Genomic DNA, 9967 nt, shown 5'->3' on the forward strand with positions numbered 1-9967 from the left:
GGGATAAATGTCAGAGAGGGAGAGGAATTATTTAAGCTCAGTACCAATGTGGAAACAAGAACAAATGGATATAAACTGTACATTAGGAAGTTTAGACTTTAAAGTAGATGAAGGTTTCTAACCATTAGAGGAGTGAAGTTCTGGAACAGCCTTCCAAGGGGAGTAGTGGGGGCAAAAGACATATCTGGCTTCAACTCTAAGCTTGATAAGTTTATGGAGGGAATGGTATGATGGGATAGCCTAATTTTGGCAATTAATTGATCTTTAATTATTAGCAGTAAATATGCCCAATGGCCTGTGATGGGATGTTAGATGGGGTGGGATCTGAGTTACTACAGAGAATTCTTTCCTGGGTGCTGGCTGGTGAGTCTTGCCCACATGGTCAGGGTTTAGCTGATCACCATATTTGGTGTCAGGAAGGAATTTTCCTCCAGGGCAGATTGGCAGAGGCCCTGGAGGTTTTTTGCCTTCTTCTGCAGCATGGGGCCCGGGTCACTTGCTGGAGGATTCTCTGCACCTTGAGGTCTTTAAATCACGATTTGAAGACTTCAGTAACTCAGACATAGGTTAGGGGTTTGTTACAGGAGTGGATGGGTGAGATTCTGTGGCCTGCGTTGTGCAGGAGGTCAGACTAGATGATCATAATGGTCCCTTCTGACCTTAAAGTCTATGATTCTATGTGAACAGAATGTCTGGGAGTACTATGAAGGTGCCAGTCCTCTCATATGACCACTTTGTGATTCGCACATATGGACACTGTGTGAAATCTTGGCCCCATTGAAGTCTATGGGCATTTTGTTATAGATTTCACTGTGGGAGTGGAGGATTTCACCATATCTCCGTAGTCTAAGGTTCCATAGATTTTTTTTTCTAGGTCTTGCCTGTTATTTGGTTTTCCCAAGCCCCTTTCTTTGAGAGAAAAATGCAAAAGAAATTCTGGTAAGTAAACCACAACATTTCTTGAGCCCTTCCCATGGGCTTTCTTCCAGGAAGGGAACATGTGGCCTGGTATTTTTAGTGAATATTTTTCTATTTTGTGAGATAACATTTTAACAAATCAATTCTGTTATTGCGACTGTTAAGTACATTATGAAAAGATTATGCCAGCATTTAGTTTGTGTGTATTCTAAGTATAGTTCTTGTTGTAATATTCATGCCAATGTAATTAAATGCTGTTTTGTTGCTGGAATGTAACATTATTGCCTCAGCCAGATAATTAAATAGGCTGTTCATATGTGACACACGATTTCCTTGTCTTTGAACTTTTATCTCACTTTTGGGAAGCTAGGCTAAGTGTAACTCCTCTAAATCTGTTTGTTTAATAGACACAAACTTGAGACCAGTAAATGATAATATTGTATGTGGTGGAGGATGATACGCGATTCCTAATCTGATATACCTTGGTTGCTGAAAGAGACTTCAGAAAAATATAAGGCTTCTGTTTTTTGTTTTGTTTTTACCTTTTTGACTGCTGCAAAAACAGTTGCTGTTTCTTTAAATGTGAATCAAACCCCAAATGTTTTGTTAAAGGAGATCTAATTACTCTGGCTGAATGCTTTTCACTTTTTTACTGAAAAAAGGGAAAAAATACAAAAGTAATTGTAGGAAAAATATGCTAAATATCACATTGCTGGGGATGCCACTTCTTTTAATGCTGGGTCATGCTTTCCATTATCCATCTTGGCCCCAATTCTCTGGTCTGTCTGAGGCTGAGCTAGTCTCAGGAAAGAAGGTAGCAGGCAAAGGTGATGTAAAGATTCTGAGGCTGACCCTGCATAAGTCAGAGCCTCCTATGGACACTTATAGGAAGTAAAAATAGCTAGAACATAGTTAGGTGCAGGCATGCCACCTTGGTATACCTACCTACTCTCTTACCTACCCTCCCACAACCTACCCATGCCACAGTCCGTGCTCAGCACTTTGATTTTTTTTCTTTTGCTTATTTTTCTTTTCCCCTCTGCCTGGTTTATTTTGTTTCTTTTATTTAAAAAAAAGAAAAGGATTTATGAAAAATGAATTTGCTGAGTGATTTATGTTCCAGAGATTGACTGCTAACACACAGGCAGAGTGGTTAGTTTTCACAATATGTTTTCCCTTTCTGTATGATTCGTTTATAAAATATTATCACATAACATTTTTACTATGCGAATTCCTTTACAAATCAGGAGAGTGACCACATTGATTTCAAAGGGGCATTTTGTAGTAAAGGAATATGTGGTTAGTGGAGTATCTTATCTGATAAGAATTTAATTTGCTGAGCAATTTGGGCATCAGTTTCATTATGTGATTTTATTATTATTATTTATTATTATGAATTATTTTATGAAACTGAGTTTCATTAAAATGAGAATGGCACATGCACGGTTTATTTTTTCAACAGTACTTTGCATAAAAATACTAACCAGTATCTTAGATTGTGTAGAAAAATATTGTTTAATTAGAATACTATTATTCTTGGTTGACAAGGCCAAGTGCAAGTAGCAATGTTTTCATACGGAGGAGACAATTGGTCCATCTAGTCTGGTATTCTACCTCCAACTGCAGTACTCGATACTTCAGAAGAAGATAGCAAGATAAGGCCCCAATCAAAAGCTCACTGAGTCCTTCCATTGATTTCACTGGGTTTGGATTAAGCTCCAACTGCATCTGGCCAACAATTCAGTACTTTACCAGAGGGAGAAGAGTCACTGCCAAGCCCACAGAGGCAATCACTTTATGCTCTAAAAGGCCGAGCTGGTCATATATAAGATGTCCAGAACTGGTGCCATATGTGATGAGGTGGTTCTTTTTATTTATATAATTTTATTATGTACTTTGTAATGTGATGCAGTTAAGAAGGCAAGAAAATGCAGAAAACAAAATATCTTTTAAAATAGTTTTTTTGTTTGTTTTGGGTTTTTTTTTCTGAAAAAGTGTTATACTAAGGGGGTACAATATAGTTAAACAATTTTTAAGATTAGTTTTGGATACTTTTGCAATTCTTGTTTGAATTCTGATTGCACCTAGCTTTACTTTTAAGCCCTACATCATTTTTATCAAAATCCCTCTCCCAACTAGATAAGTGGCTCCTCCAATTAAAACAAAGGAATGGGTTAGAAAATTAAAAAGAAATTGAAGACCTTCTGAAATTGTTCTTAAAATATTATATAAACAAGATATAAAAACCTAAAGTCTTCTAAGAATCATTAAATATTTAAAGTTCAGTTAGGATTAAAAAAAATTAAGGATTTAAGCCTTTTAATCCTTTCATCTGCTCTGATGTGAACTCGAAGGCTTAATCATAGAAATGTTCGGCTATTTGCTGCTGATGCACCCGTCAGCTTTCCTTTCCAGTATAGAAAGCATGGTAAGTAAGGCTAATTTTTCAAACTGACAGTCACTTTTGAAAACAGTTTTAGCATGTTGGAATAAGTCTGCAAAATGTAGAGAATATGCTAGTCTGAAGGAATATGGGAAATTTTAAGCCGATTTGTATTAAAAGAACAATTTGATTGGGGACATTTCTTAAGCATGTCATCTGTGACATTCTTGCCATGTTCTAGAAACAAAATTAGCAGGAAAAAGGTCTAGGGGACTCATAAGGAATTAAGGACATTTAAGGACAGAGAGCTTGTAAAGTGATAGGAAATAATAATTTTAAAAGTTACCAATGTGCATTGTACATGGGCTAAGCAACGAAGAAAGAAACAATGGGTGGTGGTATGGAGTTCTCAAGGGTTTGTGCCCTTTAGTTGTAGTATGGCTGAGATTCTGTTGACCTGATTATCTGTATTACCACATTCAGTGAACTCCCATTGCCTTCATCAAGACCAATAAGCCTGGCAATGCAAAATAATGTGACTGAAGTGGCCTTGAAAGCCCATCTCTTCATTCTGGGTATTCTCCATGTGTTTACCACCACTGTCTCTTTTAGAACCACAGTTCACCTTCCTACCTGAACTTTGGAGTGTATTGCACTAACCTGACTCCTTCACCTGGCCCTTTCCTATCACTTAGTGGACATTTTCACTTTATTAGCTGCTCTTTAAACAAGAAGCTGGATTGTCACCCTCTGGCCCCTGCATGAAAAGCCTGGGATAGACTGGGATATTTTTCATTGCAGAGATTGCCCCACAACATGCTGGGGGAGGGGGTTTACTTCCCCTTGGTAAAAATTTAGGTGACATTACCCATATTTCTGCCAGATTTGGGAACAAAGGTTCATTCATATAGAAGCCCTGTGTATCTGCACCTCTCCACAAAGCAACAAAATCAGCTTCTTGAAAGAATTTGCCTTCCAATAAAAATGGAATATAGCTGCACTCAATAGGTTTGGGGCAGTCTCTAAAGAAATTAGGTTGCTAATAAGGGCAGTCACTGAAGATTTTTCACTATAAGTCTAAGCAGGGTCTGAATGAATTCTCCCCAACAGCTAGCTGGGAGAGGGAGAGACTTCAGGAGCAAACTGTATTTACATGAACACACCTACTCTGTTTAGATACCCAGCAGATAGAGAGGTGTTGCTCAAAATAATCAACGTTGGCAGGGGTTGGGTTACAACTCACTTTAGTACTGAATGTAGGGGTAGTGAAACACTGTTATCAGTGTTGCTGTTATTATTGGTATGAATAAAGGGGAACAGAACTGTGCCTAACCTGTCCCAAATGAGGGGTTCACCCTCAGCTGAAAGGACCTCATTAAGCCAGGAGCTTGAATCCAGACCCCTGTGAAAGTAAGAGAGGTGGAGACAGGTGTCTCAGCCAGGAGGTGTGGAATCTCTCTAAGAGATAAATAGGTTTCATTGGGAGCATCTTTGTTATGTTAAAGTGCTCATATGAGAGCTGAAATCACTTGGGATGGGGCAGTGTTTCTACCCAGCCTTCAAACAGCTGAAAATTACTGAGACACTGATGTGCAGAGGTCACAGCAGAGAGGCAGGTGGCATGAGAAGGTGACTGACAGTCAGCCAGCGAACAAGTGGCTGGTGAGGCAACGAGCGGCTGGCAGGGTGGCCAGTGGAGAGGAACCACGGCTGGCGGGGCAGCCAGCCAGAGCAAGTACAAGCAAGGTTCTTTTTTCCCTAGGTGAGAGGTGAACTCACATAGATGCACTTCTGAACCCTGGGTCCTCACTGACCAAAGGCAACCACTGTGAGTGGGGTATGGTGAGGGAGCAGAGAGGGGCACAGAAAATAAACTTTTGGTTGTAGAACTCAAGAACATGAGGTGGAAGGCACTGCCCCATGCATTCTGGGGTGGGTGTCCTGCTCACAGTTTTATGATTATGAATCCCACTTGTGGCATTTTCCCTAATTAATGTCAGGTAGGGTGACCAGACAACAAGTGTGGGAATAATCAGGACGGGGGTGGGAGGTAATAGAGGTAATATAAGAAAAAGACCCCAAAATTGGGACAGGCCCTATAAAATCAGGACATCTGGTCACCTTAATGTCAGGTGACTTCCCTCCTTTCATTCAGAGTTTCTTTTCTACACTCAGACTTTGTGCTTGCGAGTGGAGAAGTATTGCCTCTCAGAGGCGCCCACGGGTGCTGTGTAATTTTCCCAGGTTACTGGGTGGGGACTTGAGCCAGTCCTGTGTTGTACTGTTGAAAAGGAACCCCTAGATATTGAACCTGGACCTGGTTGCTGCCAGCTCCGCCTGGCAGAAGGGTTACATAAGTAATATCCTCCTGGTTAAAAACGTGATAATCTAGCATAGGACATTCGCATCACTGACTTCCTTGTAGTTCTGTTTCAGACCAGTTCACATTTCTGGATCAAGGTATTCACCTTCTATTCACACATTGTGTACTTGCCTCTATCCTATGCCAGCTTCAGCTCTGAGGGACATCCTCTTTCTATCCACCTCAGCACTAGGGTGACCAGACAGCAAGTGTGAAAAATCAGGATGGGTGTTGGCGGGGGGGTAATAGGAACCTATATAAGAAAAACCCAAAAATTGGGAATGTCCCTATAAAATCAGAACATCTGGTCACCCTAGCACTGACCCAGGGGGCTTGAGATTAAATCCTTTTTGTTGGAACCCATTTTTCTGAAATCTTGGAAGACTGTTTTCTGCAGTGATTATTTTACTGCATTTTGACTCTTTTTTTTACAAATGTGGATGTTTTGTCTTATGCTCAAACTGAAATAAGCAAATATGTTTAATGAATAATCCAGTCTTGCAAACATTTATGCACATACTGAGTCCCAGTGAAATCAATGCTTAAAGTTAAATATGTGCACCAAGTACCTTGATGAACCAGAACCTATATAAGAAAAGGGGAAATAGAATAACAGCTCATGAAGTAGGACTCAAAGATATTTATCTTTAAGATGATAAAAAGTGTACAAAAAGAAGCCAGACTTATGAAAATATTTCCCCATTACTGCTTGCCTAGGGAAAAGAGAGCATGGTGATATAAATTTTATAGATTTGTATTTCTCTTCCTCATTATCTGCCCCTGTTTCTGACTAGAACATTCCCAAACTGCATAATAGGCAAAACCCCTGTTGTGTGCCAGGAACCCTTAGCTGCTAATGAATGCTGATGTGGAAGAAGTGCTTGAGTAATTTTTCATGTAAAGGGGGTCTACAATAGGTCAGTGACAAACATGAAAAGGAAGGCAAATGTTTAAAGAGAGTGATTTAGAAAGATAATTTGCATGATATTTTTTTTCTGTCAAACAAGAAAAGCTTCTGAAAATGTAAGAGAAATAAGAGAGTGCAACACTGTCAGTGTCTGAAGAGCTACCAGAATCTGAATTGAAAGGTGTCTTTTTAATCAATTAGAATCTTGTCCCACAGTATAGCTTGGTTTTTATCAGTGTTTCAGTTCATATAGGGGGTAGCACTCTTTTTTTTCTTGTTTTGTTTGTTTACCTGTTTCAAATGTATATGTGAATCAGTTTGACATAAGGAGAGCACCTGGTAATGTGGTTTACTGTGATGTACTTAAGGCCCCTGCTAGAGGAGTAAGTTTGGATCCAGGGTTCTAATTCAGACTCATCTCATTAAAACTACAGCCATTGTCTTTTGCTGAAAGGGCGGTATTATTTTTCTGTGAAAGTTTCATTCCTAAAATATAATTAATAATGCAAGAAATGCAGCTGTAATACTAGTGCAAACTTTCCCAAGATTTTTGGAATCCATTTTTTGTTTGTTTGTGAAAGCAAGTCACGTTACTTAGCAAAATCTTTCTTTTTTAAATACTACACAAAGTCATTGAAGGTGGTTTACTCAATACTTCAAAGTCTAATACAAGTCTCCTTGAAACTGGAACGGTGACTAAGCCTATGATTATCCATATCTCTCTTGGTATCTGTAGCATAATACTAAATTCAAAGTTATTCTGATTATAATTTTTAATTATCAGAATAATTGCCTTTAGCTGCCTTCTACTTAATGGTCTATGCGCTACATCAATATGCAGGTGAATTAAGTACATAACTCCCTCATGCCTTCAAATAAGAACAAACCTTAATGTCTAGGAACCTGTTTCAGTGGGGAGGTGAGTGCCTTCAATTCCAGTTGACTGCAATGGGTGTTGAGAATCCTCTGTGCATCTCAGGAGGCAACTCAAAATCTCTCTGAATAGGGGCCTGAAATTGTTTACACAACGCCCCAGAACAAAGCAGTCTTATGACATATACTGAGCATATCCTGCAGGATTGAGTTCATTATGAGTTTCACTACGTGAACCCTCCACTTCAATTTGCATTAGGCTGAAAACAAATCAGTCCAGGAGAGTTTGCTGCTTGGAGGCTTGAATTTAAATTCTAGCATCCAAAAGGAACCTCTAAGTCTCCCTGCATATGTGGAAGAGGCTTCGGTATTCATCAATTGATTCCCTTCCCTCCAAAAAGGCTCCAGGAATCCACTATTACCTTGGATGTTTTGGTAGAGGAAGGTTGTGGTTAGGGGGGCAATGCCTAGTAGTCTCTTACTTCTTCGTGTTGCCAGCTGACTTCTTCCTCAGTCTTTGGACAGTTCCTACAGTTTGCACTGTGTGAAGATCTTCCATCATTAGTTGCAGTACATTTCAGACCTCCAGCCCAGGCTGCCCTAGAGTAAGTATGAAGTTAATTGTGACTGTTTCCCATGGAACCATTTACATCTTTTTTCCCCCCTAACTTCAAATAACCTGATTGCACTGCAGACAGCTCATATATCTTTAATAGATAATTGTGTGCTTGATCCAGAAAATGCAGTGTGTGTGTGGCAGGATTGTCTCCCAACTTTGTAAGACAGTATTATCCAGAATGTCATTTGCACACAAAATTGCATGTAGATTTGGAAGCACAGAAACCAAATGAAGCACTTTCTACATGAAATAGGAACTTCTTAAATAAGTCGCTGAAATAGCAACAAAAGATAATTTTTTGGTTTAACAGTAGCATTTATTCATTCACTTAGATTTCTGGGGGCAGTTCCTTTAGCATTTTGTGAAATTACTTCCAAAATCAGTGTTTATGCCTCAAAGATTCATATCCTAGCAACTGTAGATACTTTCAAGATAATTATAATAAACTAATTCCTATTAAAAATCATTTATTTAAAAAAATTGCTCTGATCATCATCTGGTATAAATCAAAGTAGCTTCAGTGCATCTATTCAGAGTTACACCAGCTGAGGAGCTGGCTTACTAACTTCTGCATCTGAATAATAATAATTTGCAATCTCAAAGCATCTTCCATCTGAGGACTCAATAGTCCTAGTTCATTAATGTCTAGAAAGCTTCATGGCTCTCTGTGCAAATAGTTAAGTATTTTTATCCCCATTTCACAGGTGGGGAACTGACGCACAGAGACTAAGGGCTTGTCTACACACACTTTTTGTATGGCTATAACTGTATCAGTTTAGAACCAGTAAATTTACAGAAATAAGCTCTGGCAAATAAAAGCACCATTATACTGGTATAATTGTGTCCACACTAGGTGGTTGCACCATATTTATTATATTGTTTTTTTAAATCAATGTAGTTAAAGTTGGTACAAAATCTGTGGTTAGAACAGCCTGAAGTAACTTACCTAAGAGCACACAAAGGTATGTGCTCAAGCCAAAAACAGCCAGCTCTTCTGACTTCTGGTCCTGTACTTTATCTGCTAGACTGTCCTTCTTAAGGAAGATTAGATTTATTTATAAGTACCAAATCACACTACATTTACTCTTTTAGGATCCAAATAGTTTTTTATTCCTCTCTCTTCATAATGGTCCTGATTTATCACATATTTTAGATTCAAGGCACAGGATGGGGTGACATCAGGCTAGGAGTGGGAAGGAAGGAGGGAAGGTAACAATGTCCCTTGTTTTCAGCTATACACACAACACTTTAGGTTTTCTTATTTTAAAAATTATAAGTGAATTTAGCCTTTTGAAAATTGCCATCTCTTTATCAGAAGTACTTATGGCCCCCATCACTATAGTACTTGAGCATCTCACAGTCAGTAATGTATTTAGCCTCATAACCCCACAGGGAGGTGGGGCAGTGCTGTGAGAGATGGGGAGCTCAGGCACAGAGAGATGAAGTGACTTGCCCAAGGCCATGTAGGAAGTCTAGGGCAGAGCTGGGAATGCAAGTCTCCCACAGCCTCAGCTAGCACCCTAACCTGAGACCATCCTTCCTCTGTAGTTGCTGGGTGAACCATCCCGCAGGATGACATCTGTTTCTTCACGTGGCAGGCTCGATTAAGGCATAGGCAGCCTAGGTACATGCCTAGGCCCAGTTTGTAGGAGGGGGCCAACCTGAGTGCTGCTCTGACCCTATGTACCATGTCATAATGCCACTCACTCAAATTAGGCCCGTCTAAAGGCCTGCTTGCTTTTCCCTGGTTCCAACAGCTTGTGTCCTTTCTGCTCTGCCTGCAGGACTTGCTCAGCATCAGCATTAAGACCAGCTGCAAGGATGGGGATTTGTGGCGTAGGAAAGCTGGCCAGAACAGGAGTGGTGGGGAGCCCTGGCAGAATGGACAGGTGTGGGGGTTTGCCC

The sequence above is a fragment of the Mauremys reevesii genome, linkage group 9 (genome assembly GCF_016161935.1).
Source record: "Mauremys reevesii isolate NIE-2019 linkage group 9, ASM1616193v1, whole genome shotgun sequence".
In the NCBI taxonomy this organism is placed as follows: Eukaryota; Metazoa; Chordata; order Testudines; family Geoemydidae; genus Mauremys; species Mauremys reevesii.